Raw genomic sequence first — 18935 nt, forward strand, 5'->3', positions numbered from 1 at the left:
GCCAGAGGACTGGAGAACTGCAAATGTTGCACTCCTGTTCAAAAAGGGGTGCAAGGATAAAGCCAGTCAGTTTGACCTCAGTGGTAGGGGAACTTCTGGAAACTATAGCATGGGATAAAATCAATATTCACTTAGACAAGTGCAGGATAGTTAAAGAAAGCCAGCATGGATTCATCAAGGGAAAATGATGTTTAACTAACTTGCTGGAGCTTTTTGAGGAGGTAAGAGAGAAGGTTGGTAAAGGAAATGCTGTTGATGTGTATATGGATTTTCAAAAGGCATTTGATTCAGCGCCACAACAGACTTGAGCAAAATTCTTGGTCGTGGAATAAAAGAGAAAGTAGGAACTTGGTTAAGAAATTGGCTCAATGACAGGAAAGAGAATAAAGGTAAATAGTTGTTTTTCAGATTGATGGAAGGTTTGTAGTGGAGTTCCTCAGGGGTTAGTGTTGGGACCCTTACTCTTTCTGATATAAATGACCTAGAATGTGGTTATGCAGGGCATGATTTCAAAATTTGCAGATGATACGAAGATTGGAAATGTCAGCTGTTTTGGGGATAGTCTTGAACTTCAAAAGGACATAGGCATCTTTGCAGATTGGGCAGACAAATGGCAGATGAAGTTCAAATCAGAGAAGTGTGAGGTGATTTATTTTGGCAGGAAAGATATGGTGAGACAGTATAAAATAAAGGGAGATCCCCTAAAGGAGATGCAGGAACAGAGAGACCTTGGTATATACATACATAGGTCATTGAAGATGGCAGGGCATGTTGAGAAAGTAGTTAATAAAGCATATAGTATCTTAGGCTTTTATTAATAGATGCTTTGAGTACAAGAGTAAGAAGGTCATATTGAACTTGTATAAGACACCAGTTAGGCCTCATCTGGATTATTGCATCCAGTTCTGGTTGCCATACTTGAGGAAGAATGTGAATGCATTGGAAAGAGTACAGAGATTCACAAGAATGATTCCTGAGATGAAGAACTGTAGCTATGAGGATAGATTGGAGAGGCTGGGACTATTTTCTTTGGAAAAAAGAAGGCTGAGAGGAGACTTGATAGAGGTATTCAAGATCCTGAGGGGTATGGACAAGGTAAATAATGCCAAACTGTTCCCACTCAAGAGAATACCAAGAACTAGAAGGTGCAGACTCAAAATAATTGGCAAAAGGAGTAAGTGTGATGTGAAGAAACCTTTTTTCACCCAGAGGGTGGTTGGAACCTGGAACAAACTCCCTGAAAGGGTGGTGGAGGCAGGTTCGATCAAGTTATTCAAAAGGGAATTAGATTGCTACCTGAAAAGAGAGAATGTGCAAGGTTACAGGGATCAGGCAGGGGAGTGGGACTAGGTGGAATGATCTTTCAGAGAGCCAGTGAGACTCAAAGGGCCGAATGGCCTCCTGCACTGTAAATATACTGTGATTTATCTCTAAATGAGGGTTGGGTTTTTGCAGGACATATCAGCTACATCTTATGTGCATAGAATGATCCCAGTTCAAGATAATGGAACACTTAGTCTGCTTGAGGGAGGAATGTTGACCAGGGCACAATGTAAACCTGGTGCCAGGGTCAAAGTCATCTTGTGGTTTGAGAAGAACTTGAAGTTGGAGCAGGAGGATCTGGTTATTGTGGTCCATGTAGGAATGAATAATGTAGAACTAAGAATGTGATTCTGTGGAGAATTTGAAGAATTCTAAATAAGAACCTCAAGGGTAATAATGTGTGGTTCAAAGAGTAGTGTGGGGAAAAGGGGTTTTGATTCATGGGGCGCTGGCACCAGTACTTGGGAAAGAGGCCACTGTTCCATTGGTGTGGGCTCCACTTATCTCAGGCTGGGATCAGTATCCTAGTGAATATTATTACTAAGGATGTGGATAAAGCTTTAAACTAGAAGTTAGGGGAGGCAAGGGTTCCTTAACTTCCTTATTTAGCCACGGATGATTCACCATTCTCAATCTTTCTTTCTCACTGGGATAAAGCTTTCCTGAGAGCTATTAGATATCCCCTTAAAAGTCTGCCGCTGCATATCTACTTTCCTATCTTTAAATCTATTTTCCTATTTCATTTTAGCCAACTCTGCCTTCATGTCCTTATAATTACCTTTATTTAGGTTTAAAACACTAGTCTTTGACATACGCTTCCCACCTTCAATCTAAACGTGAAATTCTATTATGTTATGATCGTTGTCACTTAGAGGCTCCTTTACTATAAGGTTATTGATTAATCCTGTCTCATTGCACATTACCAGTCTAGAATAACCTGTTCCCTGGTTGTGTCTAGAATGTACTGCTGCAAGAAGTTGTCTTGAATACACTCTTAGGAACTCATTTTCCAGGCATACCAATTTGGTTTGCCTAGTCTACATGTAGATTAAAGCCACCCAAGATTATTGCGGTACCTTCCTTACATGCTCCATTTCTTCCTGTATACTCTGTCCCACTGCTAGGGGGCCTATAAACCACTCCCACAAGTGACCTCTTACGATCCCAGCCAATGTTAATATTGGATAAGTCAGATTCTAGTGTGAAACCTGGCTTGATAGATCCTAACTTTTTTTTAGAAACCTTGGAGGAAAGTTACTGAACAAATTCACAGGTCTGCTGATGAACCTTTAACACAGAATTAAATATTTATTAAAACAAAAATGAACTAAATTATACCAAATAGGTTGGAAAGATCTCAATACAGAAGCAAGATGATGATTCAATTTCCCAATATTCCTTTACCCAGCAATATCTTTACAGGCATATGAACTACTAACTTGACACAAAGGCTCCTTGCTTGGTACTGGCACATGTGCAAACTATTTTCCCCCCAGTGAATTCTTCAGCATTCACTTGAGGCTTCTCACCCAACTAGTATCTCTTCCCCAAAACAACACTCACTATTGCTTCAACTGCAGAGCAAACATGAGTTCCCTAAACTCAGTCTCTCAGGGCTGAAAATACCTGTCATCACACTCTGACACCCACTGAATGCTCCCTGTCTTTCTCTGTCAGTTGACCACTTGTCACTTGACCAGTTGCTGCTGGGCAACAGCCCAGTTTTCTCAGCTTCATTTTTTTTCCAAAATTACTAAACTGCTAACCCCTTTTTAACCCATCTCTTTAATTTCAGAGGTTGAAGACCTCATTAAAATGTATATATACATAAACAAACCCATAGGTCCACCCAGACTACTATGCACCAAGGCTCATAAAAAACCTAAGTGAAACTGGGACCACTCTACCTTAACACAAAAATACATATATAATTAAAATTTATACATTGTTCATCACAGAGAGCTGTGACTAGTGGTGTTCCACAGGGATCAGTGCTGGTACCTTTTCTGTTTGTAGTATACGTAAATGATTTGGAAGAAAATGTAACAGCTAATTAGTAAGTTTGCATACGACACTAAAGTTGGAGGAGTTGCAGATAGTGAAGAGGATTGTCAAAGGATACAACTGGATATAGATCGGTTGGAGACTTGGGTGGAGAAATGGCAGATGGAGTTTAATCCGGACAAATATGAGATGATGCATTTTGGAAGGGCTAATACAGGTAGGAATTATACGGTAAATGGCAGAACCTTTAAATGCATTGACAGGCAGAGGGATCTGGGTGTACAGGTCCACAGATCACTGAAAGTGGCAACGCAGGTGGATAAGTTAGGCAGGAAAGCATATGGCATGCTTGCCTTCATCGGCAGGGGTATTGAGTATAAAAGCTGGGAAGTCATGCTGCAGTTGATTAGAACCTTGGTTAGGCCACACTTGGAATATTGCGTGCAATTCTGGTCACCACATTACCAGAAGGATATGGAGGTGTTGGAGAGGGTGCAGAGGAGGTTTACCAGGATGCTGCCTGGTCTGGAGGTTATTAGCTATGAGGAGAGGTTGGAGAAACTCGGATTGTTCTCACTAGAGCGACGGAGATTGAGGGGCGACTTGATAGAAGTTTACAAATTATGAGTGGCATGGACAAAGTAGATAGTCAGAATCTTTTTCCCAGGTGGAAGAGTCAATTACTAGGGGACATAGATTTAAGGTGAGAGGAGAAAACTTTAGAGTTGTGCGGGGCAAGTTTTTTACGCAGAGGGTAGTGAGTATCTGGAATTCGCTGCCATTGGAGGTGGTGGAAGTAGGTACGATCGTGGTGTTTAAGAGGCAGCTTGACAAATACATGAAAAGGATGGGAATGGAGGGATACGGACCCTGGAAGTGCAAAATGTTTTAGTTTGACAGGCAATATGATCGGCGCAGGCTTGGAGAGCCGAAGGGCCTGTTCCTGTGCTGTACTTTTCTTGGTTCTTTTCTACTACCCAAGCTGATTCTACATCTTGGTCTTGCGAGCTAAGGTCATCTCTCACTACTGTACTAATGTACAGAGCTACCCCACCACCTTTTCCTAGCTTCCTATCCTTTCAAAATGTCAAATACCTTTCAATATTCAGGTCCCAACCTTGGTCACCCTGCAATCATGTCTCTGTGATTGCTATCAGGTCATACATATTTATTTCGATCTGTGCTAACAATTCATCCATTTTGTTACGAATGCTGTGTGCTTTCAGATACAGAGCCTTTGACTCTGTCTTTTTACCATTTTTGCAATCTCTGACCTTATCTGCTGATACATTCTGCAGTTTGTATGGCCTTCCTGCCGCAATCTGCTGATTATTTCTCAAATTGCTACTTTACCATATCTCCATATACATGATCCCTTTCCCCCACTATTTATTTTAAAGCCCTCTCTACTATCCTAGTTATACAATTGACCAGAACACAGTTCAGGTGAAGATCGTCCCAACAGTTCAGCTCCCACCTTCCCCAGTGCTAGTGCCAGTGCCAGTGCCCCATGAATTGAAACCCATTTCTCCCAAATGAGTCTTTGCCCTATGCATCCATCTCTCCAGACTTATTAGCCCTACACCAATTAGCTTGTGGTTCAGTAATAATCCAGAGATATGACCTTTGAGCTTGTTTTTTAATTTAGCCCGTAGCTGCTCATACTTCCTAAGCAGAACCTCCTTCCTAGACTTGTCATTGGTACCTACGTGGACCACAGCAACTGGATCCCCGCCTTCCTACTGCAAGTTCCTCTCCAGCTCTGAGCAGATTCCTGAACCCTGCCACTGGGCAGGCAGCCCAGCCTTCCGGATTCTCGTTCTCGGCCACAGGTCACTGTGTCTATCCCCCTGACTATACTGTACTACCACAACATTCCTATTTACTCTCTCCATTTGAATGGCTTCCTGTACCACGGTGCCATGGCCAGTTCACTCATCCACCTTTCAGCTCATATTCTCATTCATACAAGCTGCAAGAACCATGAACCTGTTGAACAGTTGCAAGGACTGAGGCTCCTCCACTTCTACCTTCTTGATCCAAAGGTTGTTACCTTTGAGGCTCTGCTTTTTAATTTAGCCCCTAGCTGCTCATACTCCCTTAGCAGAACCTCATTCCTAGTCCTATCTATGTCTCCTCACTCGCAATCATGGTTCTTGACCATTGACCAAATCAGAAGACCTAGGGTGTGACTGCCTTCTGGAACAAAGAATCCAGATAATTTTCCACCTCCCTGATGCATCACAGCGTTCGAAGGTCAGAGTTAAGCTCATTAACTCTGAGCCAAAGTCCTCAAGCTGCAGACACTTACTGCAGACATGTTTGCTATGGATCATGCTGGTATCCAGCAGCTCCCATATTGCAGTTGCCATAAATCGCCTGCTGTCCTTATTGTGTGTTAGTTAATTGATTTTTCTAAATTAGTTTATAAATAATAAATGCTACTATTACTAATAAGCTTTATTACTGCTATTAAACCTTATTACTACTAATAAACCTGTTAAAAACTAATAAGTTATCTGAGTTTTATAAGGTAAATGAGAAAAATATTCATCAACTAATCACTTGCGACATCATACTTTGCTTTTTTTTCAGAACGTGGCCAGTTCACAGACTGGCTGCCACTGCTCTTTTTAAAATGAAGTCTCCCTGCTCTCTGCGCTCTTTTTAAATGAAACCATAGACGCGGCATGCAATAGACAGAGCTAAACTATCCCACAAGCAAAGGACCTGGCCGAAGTTCTGTAGTCCTATCACATCAGTTGTGGTGGACAGTTAAACAACTAATTACAAATATCCTCATGCTCAATGGTGGGGGAGCCCAGCATTTTAATGCAAAAGTCAAGGCTGAAGCATTTGCATCCATCTTCAGCCAGAAGTGCCAAGTGAATGATTCATCTTAGCTTCCTGCATCACAGATGCTAGTCTTCAGCCATTTTGATTCACTCTAGGTGAAATCAAAAAAACAGCTTAAGATACTGAATACTGCAAAGGCTATGGGCCCTGACAACATCTGACATCAACACTTAAGGCTTGAGCATCAGAACTAGCCATGTCCCTAGTCAATCTGTTCCAGTACTGGCATCTACCCAGCAATGTGGAAACATTATGAGGTATGTCCTCTTACAAAAGCAGGACAAATCCAAATGACCAAAAACTGCCCATCAGTCTACTCTCGATCATCAGCTGGAAGATATTGTTGACAGTGCTTCAAGAGGCATTTACTCAACAATGACCTACTCACTGATGCTCAGTTTGGGCTCCACCAGGACCAGTCAGCTCTTGACCTCAATATAGTCCAAACATGAATAAAAGAGCTGAACTGAGCTGAGGCAGAAGGATTCTAGAGAGTGGATAAACCAACCATGGTTAACCAAGGAAGTTAAGGATAGTATGAAATTGAAAGAAAAAACATACAATGTGGCAAAGATTAGTGGTAAACCAGAAGATTGGGAAAGTTTTAAAAACCAACAAGAGATGGTCAAAAAAAATGAAGAGGGAGAAAATAAACTTTGAGGGTAAACTAGCAAGTAATATAAAAACAGACGTAAGAGCTTCTTTAAATATATAAAAAGGAAGAGGCCAAAGTAAACCTTAGAGAATGAGGCTGGGGAAATAATAATGGGGAACCAGGAAATGGCAGAGGAGTTGAATAAATACTTTCCATCAGTCTTCTATCAGACACTAATAGCATTCCTAAAATACTAAATCATCAAGGGGCAAAAGGGGGGGAGGAAATAAATACAATAACTATCACTAGAGAAAAAGTACTAGGGAAACGAATGGAGCTAAAGGTGATTAGTCCTCTGGACCTGATGGGTTACATCCTAGGATGTTAAAGGACGTAGCTACAGAGATAGTGGATGCACTGGCAGTAATCACCCAAGAATCCTTAGGTTCTGGAAAAGTCCCAGAGGATTGGAAAATTGCCAATGTAACACTTTTATTCAAAAAGGGAGGGAAACAAAAAACAGGTAACTATAAGCCAGTTAGCTTAACACCTGTCATTGGGAAAATGTTAAAGTCTATTATAAAGGATGTAATAGCAGAGCATTTAGAAATGCATAATATAATCAAGCAGAGTCAGCATGGCTTCATGAAGGGGCAATCATGCCTGACAAATGTATTAGAATTCTTGGAGGAGGTAACAAACAGGATAGATAAAGGTTAACCAATAGATGTAATATATTTGGATTTCTAAAAGGTGTTAGATAAGATATAGCACATAAGACTAACTAATATGATAAGAGCCATGATGTTGGGCGTAGTATATTAGCATGGATAGAGGATTGGCTAACTAGAGTTGGGATAAAGGTTGGCAACGTGTAACTAGTGGAGTACCACAGGGATCAGTGCTGGGGCCACAATTATTTACAATATATGTTAATGACTTGGATAATGGAAGTGAATGTACTATCGCCAAGTTTGCGGATGACATAAAAATAGGTGGGAAGGCAAGTAGTGAGGATGACACAAAGAGTTTACAGAGGGATATAGACAGGTTAAGTGAGTGGGCAAAAACTTGGCAGATGGAATATAATGTGGGAAATGTGAGATTATGCACTTTGGCAGGAAGAATAGAGGAACTGGATATTATTTAAATGGAAAAAGACTGCAGAAAGCTGCAGCACAGAGGGATTTGGGGGTCCTCATGCATGAATCCCAAAAAGCTAGCATACAGGTTCAGCAGATAATAGGGACAGCAAATGGAATGTTGGCCTTTATTTCAAAGGGAATGGAGTATAAAAATAGGGAAGTCTTGCTAAAACTATACAAGGCATTAGTTAGACCACACCGAGAATACTGTGAACAGTTTTGGCCCCCTTATCTAAGGAAAGATATACTGGCATTGGAGACAGTCCAGAGGAGGTTCACTAGGTTGATCCTGGGTATGGAGGGATTTTCTTATGAGAGGTTGAGTAGTTTGGGCCTGTGCTCATTGGAGTTTAGAAGAATGAGAGGTGACCTTATTGAAAAAATAAGATTCTTAGGGTGCTTGACAGTGTGGATGCTGAGAAGCTGTTTCCTCTTGTGGGAGGGTCTAGGACCAGAGGGCATAATCTCAGAATAAAGGGTCACCCATTTAAGACAGAGACGAGGAGGGATTTCTTATCTCAAAGGGCAGTCAATCTATGGAATTCTTTACCACAGAGGGCTGTAGAGGCTGGGTTGTCAAGTATATTCAAGGCTGAGATAGACAGATTTTTAATCAGTAAGGGAACCAAGAGTTATGGGGAAAGTGGAGTTGATTATCAGATCAACCATGTACTGAATGGCCTCCTTCTGCTCCTATGTCTTATGATCTTCTGGTCTGAAGAGGAGATGTTACACTCTCCGATCCCGCAATGACCACACAAGACTCAGGCTTCCTTTTAAGCGATTTTATGCAAGCATATGCAAGGGAACTGCACTCATTCCTAAGAATGAAGACCCAGCTCCCTGATTTAATACATTTCACTATTTTGTACTTTTTTTATCATAATACATTTGAGTGCATTTGAATACATCTAATTGGTAACCGACATACTAACTCTATCCTATTGAGTACATAAACATGTGATTTTGCAGACCAAGTATTCTAAAAGATGTATACATAATTATATTATCCAAAAATTAAAACATGTACACAAAGACCTTGGTTCTTACAACTCAAGACTGTTTGTACTTCATCAAAGCCCCCTCTTTGTCCATTGTTCATCTCCCCATGTCTAAGCTAAAACCATCTGCCCCTTCCCTATCAGAAAGAGGAGTACAATTAATCTAATTTATATCATACTTTTGTCTCCAGTCTGACTCTCAAGGCTGTGCAATGTTCATCTTCAACTCATAATATGTTTAGCAGCCATGTCTGCCTGGAGATTTTAGGGGTTTTTCAGTAAATTCTTACTGTATTCTCTTTTAGCATTTTTACTTTCCCCCTAACATGGCCTAACTCAAAAGGTGAGGTGAGAGTGACTGCCACTGACATCAAGGCAGCATTTGACCAAGTGTGGCATCAAGATACCTATCAAAGCTGAAAGCAGTGGGACTCAGGGGAAAATTCTCCACTACCTAGCACAAAGAAAGATGGTTGTGATTATTGGAGGTCAATCATCTCAGCCCCAGTTCATTGCAGCAAGAGTTCCTCAGGGTAGTGTTCTAGGCCCATCTTCAGCTGCTTTATCAATGATCTATTGTCCATCATAAGGTCATTGATGATTGCACAATGTTCAGCACTATTCAGAACTCAGATACTGAAGCAGTTCGTGCCAGCATGCAACAAAACTGAACAACTTTCAGCCTTAGGGTAACAAGTAACATTCGTGCCACACTAGTGTCAGGCAATGGCTGTTTCCAAGAAGAGAATATAAGCAGGAGTCCAAGAAGACAGCTCAATACTACCTTCATAATAGTAATTAGGAATAGATAATAAATACTGACCTTGCTATCAACACTCACATTCCAAGAACAATTTTAAAAAGGCCAAGACCTGGATCAGATGAGGAGTATAGTGGGAACATTCAATTCTCTGCATCAAAGACTGCAACCAAAGACCCTTTGAAACCCAAGATTTGTGTCATTTGAATTAAAGGAGGTTTGTAATGTAGGAAATACATAGCAGGTTCCCTCAAACAACAATGGTGATAATAACCATAGATTCTGTTTTTGTAATGTTGATTGAGACATAGATTTTGGCCATGACAACAGTGATAACTTGCCTAATCTTCAAAATAGTGCCATGGGATCTTTTACACCGACCTGAGATGGGAGATGAGGCCATGACTTAACATCTGCTGCGACAGTGCCTCAGACAATACAGCACTGCATTAGTGATGAGAGTTATCCCACTAGGCCGTGGCTGATAGTATTTTTAGGCAATCTAGCGTGGTATAAGGGTATCAGGCAAAGCAAGGGTTAATGTGGGACTGGGAACAGTACTGCCCACTGTGTGATGTAAAGGGTCCCGTAATTAGAGTTTGAGAGAGCTGTGGATTGGATAGAGACCTATGCAGAAGCCAGCATGGAGCTAGCTCCGAGCTGGGACTATACCTTGTGTAAATGTACATAGTTATGTGTTATCAATAAACACTTAGGGCTTGAACTCCCGCTGAATGTTGGATTGCCACTCTGCTATTTTTTTACCTTAAAATCTTTCCGATCCTTTCTCGCCCGACCTCCTGACTCAGGCCGGGCAAGAAGTGTGCAGAGCAGAGCGCTTCCAGGGCCTTCAGTCGGAGGTTTCAGAGTCTGATGCAAGGAGGCCACACCCCCTTTCTTACTGCACTAGCTGCTGTAAATCAAGTAGGTTTAAAGGTCCAGCAAGAGAGAAGGTAGGTTTGTCAGGTAAGTGGTTACAATTTGGAAGGGGGGTGTGGATGGAGGTGGGTAGGGTATTCATGGTGGTGGGGAGGGGGAGTCCTGTGGTCAGGTAGTCCCCTTGGGATTCAGGGGTGTGTGATTAGGGGGATTGGGCTTTGGGGGAGTCCTGTGGGGGGGGTGGGGGGGGGGGGGGGGGGGGGGGGGGGGTCGGTGCCCAATAGTTGCCCAGAAGCCAGAAATGGTTTTAATTCTTCTAAATTTTTCTGGGTAACTATTGCAGTAAGAAAGTCGGAAGTTGCATTTAAATTGCATTTTCGGATGGTTCTCAGTGCAGGGGAATTACCCGTTGGAGGCTTGTACTTCCTGGGCAATTGCATGGAACCCTTACCTGGGAACTTTGGGGGATGGGGTTCCCCAGTGCACCTTTTAGGTACCCCCACCCCGATACACTGCATTGGAGCTCCAAAGTTACAGTTAACCATACAAGATTCAGAACCTCTTCATGAGACCTACTGAATATACAATATGAGACATTTGTGCTTCCCATGACACTTGCCTTTTACAATTCTTGTCTCTGAAATTTCTTGTTTCTCTCCTGTAGGCACTGACCTGTACTGAAGTGCGCTACAGTAAACGACAGCAGACCTCCGAAAGTTTGCCTGACTGGTCTCGGCTGTGCCTATCAGAAAGTTATTCAATTGTGCAAGGAATCACAGCTGCTTCTAACTTCACATAACAGCCACACATGTGCAGTCTCTGGGGTGGTGGAAGAGATGTCAATAGGTAGCAACTGGGAGCAGGAACTCTGACTGCAGCTGCCCTCCTTAGCTGACAGGTGCTGCTGCCCCAGGTTGAGAGCCACAGAGTCAGCGCAGACCTAGGATCTTCCCGACTAATATCAGATTTAAACTCAAAGACCCACATCGCATGAAAATACTCCAGTAAACTCATCAAAAACATGAGGAAACATCAAATAATCTGGCCCTCAGCCACCAAATAACAAAAGGAATGCTTTAAAGCAAACAGGGTCGTGAGACATAACGAATGAAAGATAGGGACATGGATGAGCCACTGAGGGGAGACTGGGAGCATGTACTAGATGTTGTATGTGTATATTCAGTACGTCTAGCCCTGTATCTAACCTATGCTGAACCTGTCCTGAGAGTCTTGAATGTTATAGTGTAGACGGAGCTTTACTCTGTATCTAAAAATTAACACACAGATAAAGCAAGCAATTAAGAAGGCCAATGATACATTAGCCTTTGTCATTGCAGTATAAAAGTAGAGTCTTACTACAGTTATGTAGGGGTTTGGTGAGACCACACAAAGACTGTTGTGTACAGTTTTGGTCTTCTTATCCAAGGAAGGACATTAGAGGAAGCCTTAGAGGGAGTGCAATGAATGTTCTTTAGATTAATCCCTGAGGGGATTGCCCTATGAGGAGTCTTTGAGTACATTAGGTCTATATTCTCTAGTGTTTAGAAGAATGAGAGCTGATCTCATTGAAACAGAAAATTCTCAGATGGCTTAACAGAGTAGACACTGAGAGGTTGTTTTCTCTGGCTGGAGAGTGGAGAATAAGGGCCATTGTCTTAGGATATGGGGGTCTTTATGACTGAGATGAGAAGAAATTTTTCCAGTCAGAAAGGTGTGAATCTTTGGAATTCTCTACCCCGGAGGATTGTGGATGCTTAGTCAATGACAAATGCAAGACTGAGATCAATAGATTTTTGGGCATTACGGGATCTAAAGATTTGGTGATAGGGTGAGAAATTTTCAAATGTCTCTGTATGCCAACATTTACTAGACTCTCATCTATTTAAAAGATTTTTAAAAATTCTTTTCAAAAATGACCTCAGAGGGTGATCGTCACTGGCCTGTGCAACGCGCCTCAGGCCCAGGTAGGGGTCCCATGCTTAGGGTAACAAACCATGGCCGAAAGCAGAACCAGTGAATTTTTGGTGGTGATGGCAGAAGAGAAAGAACAAAGGACAAAGAATAGTACAGCACAGGAACAGGCCCTTTGGCCCTCCAAGCCTGCGCCGATCATATTGCCGGTCAACTAAAACATTTTGCACTTCTGGGGTCCGTATCCCTCTATTCCCATCCTATTCATGTATTTGTCAAGCTGCCTCTTAAACACCACTATCGTATCTGCTTCCACCACCTCCTCTGGCAGCGAATTCCAGACACTCACTACCCTCTGCGTAAAAAACTTGCCCCGCACATCACCTTTATAGTTTTCTCCTCTCACCTTAAATCTATGTCCCCTAGTAATTGACTCTTCCACCCTGGGAGAAAGCTTCTGACTATCTACTCTGTCCATGCCACTCATAATTTTGTAAACTTCTATCAAGTCCCCCCTCAATCTCTGTCACTCTAGTGAGAACAATCTGAGTTTCTCCAACCTCTCCTCATAGCTAATATCCTCCAGACCAGGCAGCATCCTGGTAAACCTCCTCTGCACCCTCTCCAATGTCTCCATATCCTTCTGGTAATGTGGTGACCAGAATTGCACGCAATATTCCAAGTGTGGCCTAACCTAGATTCTATACAGCTGCAGCATGACTTCCCAGCTTTTATACTCAATACCCCTGCCAATGAAGGCAAGCATGCCATATGCCTTCCTGACTACCTTATCCACCTGCGTTGCCACTTTCAGTGACCTGTGGACCTGTACACCCAGATCCCTCTGCCCGTTGATGCACTTAAGGGTTCTGCCATTTACTGTGTAATTCCTGCCTGTATTAGACCTTCCAAAATGCATTACCTCTCATTTGTCCAGATTAAACTCCATCTGCCATTTCTCCGCCCAAGTATCCAACCGATCTATATCCCGTTATATGCTTTGACAATCCTCTTCACTATTTCCAACCTTGGTGTCATCTGCAAACTTACTAATTAGCCCAGTTACATTTTCCTCCAAATCATTTATGTATACCACAAACAGCAAAGGTCCCAGCACTGATCCTTGTGGAACTCCCTAGTCACAGGTCTCCATTCAGAAAAGCACTCTTCCACTGCTACCCTCTGTCTTCTATGACCAAGCCAATTCTGTATCCATCCTGCCAGCTCACCTCTGATCCCATGCGACTTTACCTTCTGTACCAGTCTGCCATGAGGGACCTTGTCAAAGGCCTTACTGAACTCATGTATATAACATCCATTGCCCTTCCATCATTGATTATCTTTGTCACTTCCTCAAAAAACTCGATCAAGTTAGTGAGACACGACCTCCCCTTCACAAAACCATGCTGCCTCTCACTAATACGCCCATTTGCTTCCAAATGGTAGTAAATCCTGTCACGAAGAATCTTCTCCAATAATTTCCCTACCACTGACGTAAGGCTCACTGCCTGTAATTTCCTGGATTATCCCTGCTACCCTTCTTAAACAATGGCCATTAAACATTGGCCATTCTCCAGTCCTCTGGGACCTCACCCATAGCCAGTGAGGATACAAAGATTTCTGTCAAGGCCCCAGCAATCTCCTCCCTTGCCTCCCTCAGTATTCTGGGCTACATCCTATCTGGCCCTGGGGACTTATCCACCTTAATATTCTTCAAGACGCCTAACACCTCTTTTTGATCTCAACATGATCCAGGCTATCTACACACTCTTCCCTAGACAAATCGACTGCTAAGTCCTTCTCTTTGGTGAATACTGATGAGAAGTATTCATTCAGTATCTTTCCCATTTCTTCTGGCTCCACACACAGATTCCCACCTCTGTCCCTGAATGGGCCAACCCTTTCCCTGGCTACCCTCTTGCCCTTTGCATATGTATAAAAGGCCTTGAGATTTTCCTTAATCCTGGTTGCCTGTGACTTTTCATGACCCCTTTTAGCCCTCCTGACTCCTTGCTTAAGTTTCTTCCCACTTTCTTTGTCTTCTCCATGGTCTTCATCTGTTCCCAGACTTCTAGCCCTTATGAATGCTTCCCTTTACTTTTTGACTAATCTCACAATATCCTTTGTTATCCAAGGTTCCTGAAACTTGCCATACTTAGACTTCACCCTAGCAGGAACATGCCAGTCCTGAATTCTTATCAACTGACGTTTGAAAGCGCCCCACATGTCAGTTGTTGATTTGCCCTCAAACATCCGCCTCCAGTCTAGATTCCTTAGTTCCTGCCTAATATTGTTATAATTAGCCTTCCCCCAATTAAGCACCTTAACTTGAGGACTCCTGTTATCTTTATCCACCAGTACCTTGAAACTTACTGAATTATGGTCACTTTTCCCAAAATGCTCTCCTACTGAAACTTCGACCACCTGGCTGGGTTGATTCCCTAATACCAGGTCCAGTATTGCCCCTTCCCTAGTTGGACTATTTAAATATTGTCTCAGGAAGCCCTCCTGGATGCATCTTACAAATTCTGCACCATCCAAAACCCTAGTACTGTGATTCCCTGTCAATATAGGGAAAGTTAAAATCACCCACCACAACAACCCTATTGCTCTTACATCTTTCCAAAATCTGCCTACATAACTGTTCCTCAATCTCCCACCGGCAATTGGGAGGCCTATAGTAAACCCCCAACATTGTGACTGCACCCTTCCTATTCCGGAGCTCTACCCATATTGCCTCACTGCATGAGCCCAACGAGGTGTCTTCCTGTCATACAGCTGTGATATTCCCCTTAACAAGAGTTGAAATCCTGAGGGACAACAGCTACTTACAGACAAAGGATCCTTCAGGATGAGGACATCTGTTTCCTTTAAGCACACAAGAGCAAGGCATCATTTTATTTTTCCCCGCATGACATTCCATCTGCCATTTTCTTACCCATCACTTAACAATACGGTGTTAGAAACAGAGTAAAGCTCCCTCTACACTGTCCCACTAAACGCTCCCAGGGCAAATACGGCATGGGGTTAGATACAAAGTAAAGCTCCCTTATATCCTTTTGCAACCTCTTTACATCTTCCTCTCAGCTTACTCTCTCACCTTGTGTCATTAGCAAACTTGGCCATATCACAATATTAAAAGCAAAATACTGGCAAGGCTGGAAATCTGAAATATAAACAGAAAATGCTGAAAAAACCTAGCAGGTCTGGTAGCATCTGTGGCAAGAGAAGCAGTTAACTTTTTGAGTCTGAATGGCTCTGGAAAAAAATAGTTCCCTATTTTCTCTCTATTTCTCTATTTTCTCTCTATTTCCTTTCTTGAATGGTGTTTGATGGGGACAGTGTAGGGGGAGCTTTACTTTGTATCTAACCCTGTGCTGTACCTGCTCTGGGGGTGTTTGATGGGCACAGTGTAAAGGGAGTATTACTCTATATCTAACCCCATGTTGTGCCGAATATTGTTATATTCCCATGAATGTGGAACATTCCTTGTTCCAGTCCTACTCCGGCCCCCTTCCACAACTCTTTCTCCGGTACATCGATGATTACTTCGGTGCTGCTTCGTGCTCTCATCAGGACTTGGAAAAATTTATTAATTTTGCTTCCAATCTCCACCCCTCCATCATTTTCACGTGGTCCATCTCTGACACTTCCCTTCCCTTCCTTGACCTCGCTGTCTCAATCTCTGGTGATAGATTGTCCACCAATGTCCATTACAAGCCTACTGACTCCCACAGCTACTTTGACTACAGCTCCTCACACCCTGCTTCCTGTAAGGACTCCATCCCATTCTCTCAGTTCCTTCACCTCCATCGCATCTGTTCCGATGATGCTACCTTCAAAAACAATTCCTCTGACATGTCCTCCTTCTTCCTTAACCGAGGTTTTCCACCCACGGTCGTTGACAGGGCCCTCAACCGTGTCCGGCCCATCTCCCACGCATCCACCCTCACGCCTTCTCCTCCCTCCCAGAAACATGATAGGGTCCCCCTTGTCCTCACTTATCACCCCACCAGCCTCCGCATTCAAAGGATCATCCTCCACCATTTCTGCCAACTCCAGCATGATGCCACTACCAAACACATCTTCCCTTCACCCCCACTGTCGGCATTCCGTAGGGATCGTTCCCTCCGGGACACCCTGGTCCACTCCTCCATCACCCCCTACTCTCCAACCCCCACCTATGGCACCACCCCATGCCCACGCAAAAAATGAAACACCTGCCCCTTCACTTCCACTCTCCTCACCATCCAAGGGCCCAAACACTCCTTTCAAGTGAAGCAGCATTTCACTTGCATTTCCCCCAACTTAGTCTACTGCATTCGTTGCTCCCAATGCGGTCTCCTCTACATTGGAGAGACCAAACGTAAACTGGGCGACCGCTTTGCAGAACACCTGCGGTCTGTCCGCAAGAATGACCCAAACCTCCCTGTCGCTTGCCATTTCAACACTCCACCCTGCTCTCTTGCCCACATGTCTGTCCTTGGTTTGCTGCATTGTTCCAGTGAAGCCCAACGCAAACTGGAGGAACAACACCTTATCTTCCGACTAGGCACTTTACAGCCTTGCGGACAGAATATTGAATTCAACAACTTTAGGTCTTGACCTCCCCCCTCCATCCCCACCCCCCTCCATCCCCACCCCCTTTGTTTCTTCCCCCTTCCTTTTTTTCCCAATAAATTATTTTTCTTTTTCCCACCTATTTCCATTATTTTAAAATATTGTTAAATCTTTTATGCTCCCCCCACCCCCACTAGAACCATACCTTGAGTGCCCTACCATCCATTCTTAATTAGCACATTCGTTTAGATAATATCACCAACTTCGATACCTATGTGTTCTTTTGTTCTGTCTTTGAGATCTTTTGATAATCTGCTTCTATCACTGCTTGTTTGTCCCTACAACCACACCACCCCCTCCACTTCTCTCCCCCCACCCAAACACCCCTCCCCCCCAAAAAAAACACACCTTAAACCAGCTTATATTTCACCCTTCCTGGGATTTGCCTAGTTCTGTCGAAGGGTCATGAGGACGCGAAACGTCAACTCTTTTCTTCTCCGCCGATGCTGCCAGACCTGCTGAGTTTTTCCAGGTAATTCTGTTTTTGTTTTGGATTTCCAGCATCCGCAGTTTTTTGTTTTTACCCATGTTGTGCCTGTCCTGGGAATGTTTAATGTGACAGTGTACAGGGAGCTTAACTCTGTATCTAATCCTCTGCTGTACCTGCCCTGGGAGTGTTTGATGGGGACAGTGTAGAGGAAGATTTACTTTTTAACTAACCCCTAAAGCATTTGCCCGTGCTAGTGAAGTGAACACGATCATACAATTCAGCGTCCAATGAGTCCCGCATTAATCAACATTGAAAAACCGTAACTTTAAAAATATAATTTTAAACTTAGGTTGAAATAAAGAAGCTTTGATTATGACAGATCAGAGCAATTGATGATTGGATGACAAAAGCGGGTTCTCGTGCTTGAATACAACTTCTCTCCGAAGGACGCGAATTAGTTTCATTCCCTCGCCTCCGCTGTAATCATAGGGAAATCTCACCTCCCAGAGAGCGAGCACAATCCCCTTTCCCGAGTTGACATTTTCATTTTTAATATCCAGTCCCTTGACCGTAGGTGACCGTGTTAGCTCCTTTCCCACTGCCTCCTTCCTCGCTCCCTCCATTGCCTGACTTTCCCCATCTCCTCCAGCTTCCTATTCTAATTCCAGTGAGATTGGACAACATTTAAATACAGGAACAGTCCTGGGTGCTGGCCTCTCTCCACACGGCTGGGCGTCTTGCCACTCTCCAGCTCGCTCCCGGCTTACCTATACAACTATCGAAATTCCTTCTTTGAAGAGTTCATTGACTTTAAATTGACAAATCGTTGTAGCCGGGAATCAATCCCACGCTCCAGCCACCCTCTGTTGTGAAGTCGCGAATCTGCTGGATATATTCCTGGAGATTGCAACACCTGATTTGCTGTATATAATCGTCCCACCCGGTCGAACAAACGATTTTTGCCTTTTTTGATATTTTAATAACCAGTAAACAAACGTGTTCATTATTGTCAGTGCTCTGGTGATTTTTCTCCGGAGTTGAAGATTAATCTTTCATTTCTGGAGACTCCAAGACGACACTGGAGTCAATTGGAAACACTAATTATGTTATCAATGTGAACCTACTTCAAAAAAGGTGAATGTACCGTTTCCAGAACCTGACTAACCACCACCCCCCCCCCCCAAAAGACAATTCGGCCCATCGCGTCTGTGCTGGCTCTTTGAAAGTCACCCAATTAGTCAATTCCTCTGTTCTATCCCCATAACACTGCAAACCTCTCCTTTTGATGTATTTAATCACCCTTTGAAAGTCACTATTGAATCTGCTTCCACCACCTCTTCAGGCAGCGCTTTCCGGATTACAGCACTTCTCCCCATTTCCCCCTTGGTTCTTTAATGTTTGTTCTGTTTTG

This window comes from Carcharodon carcharias, chromosome 22 (genome assembly GCF_017639515.1).
Source record: "Carcharodon carcharias isolate sCarCar2 chromosome 22, sCarCar2.pri, whole genome shotgun sequence".
Classification (NCBI taxonomy): domain Eukaryota; kingdom Metazoa; phylum Chordata; class Chondrichthyes; order Lamniformes; family Lamnidae; genus Carcharodon; species Carcharodon carcharias.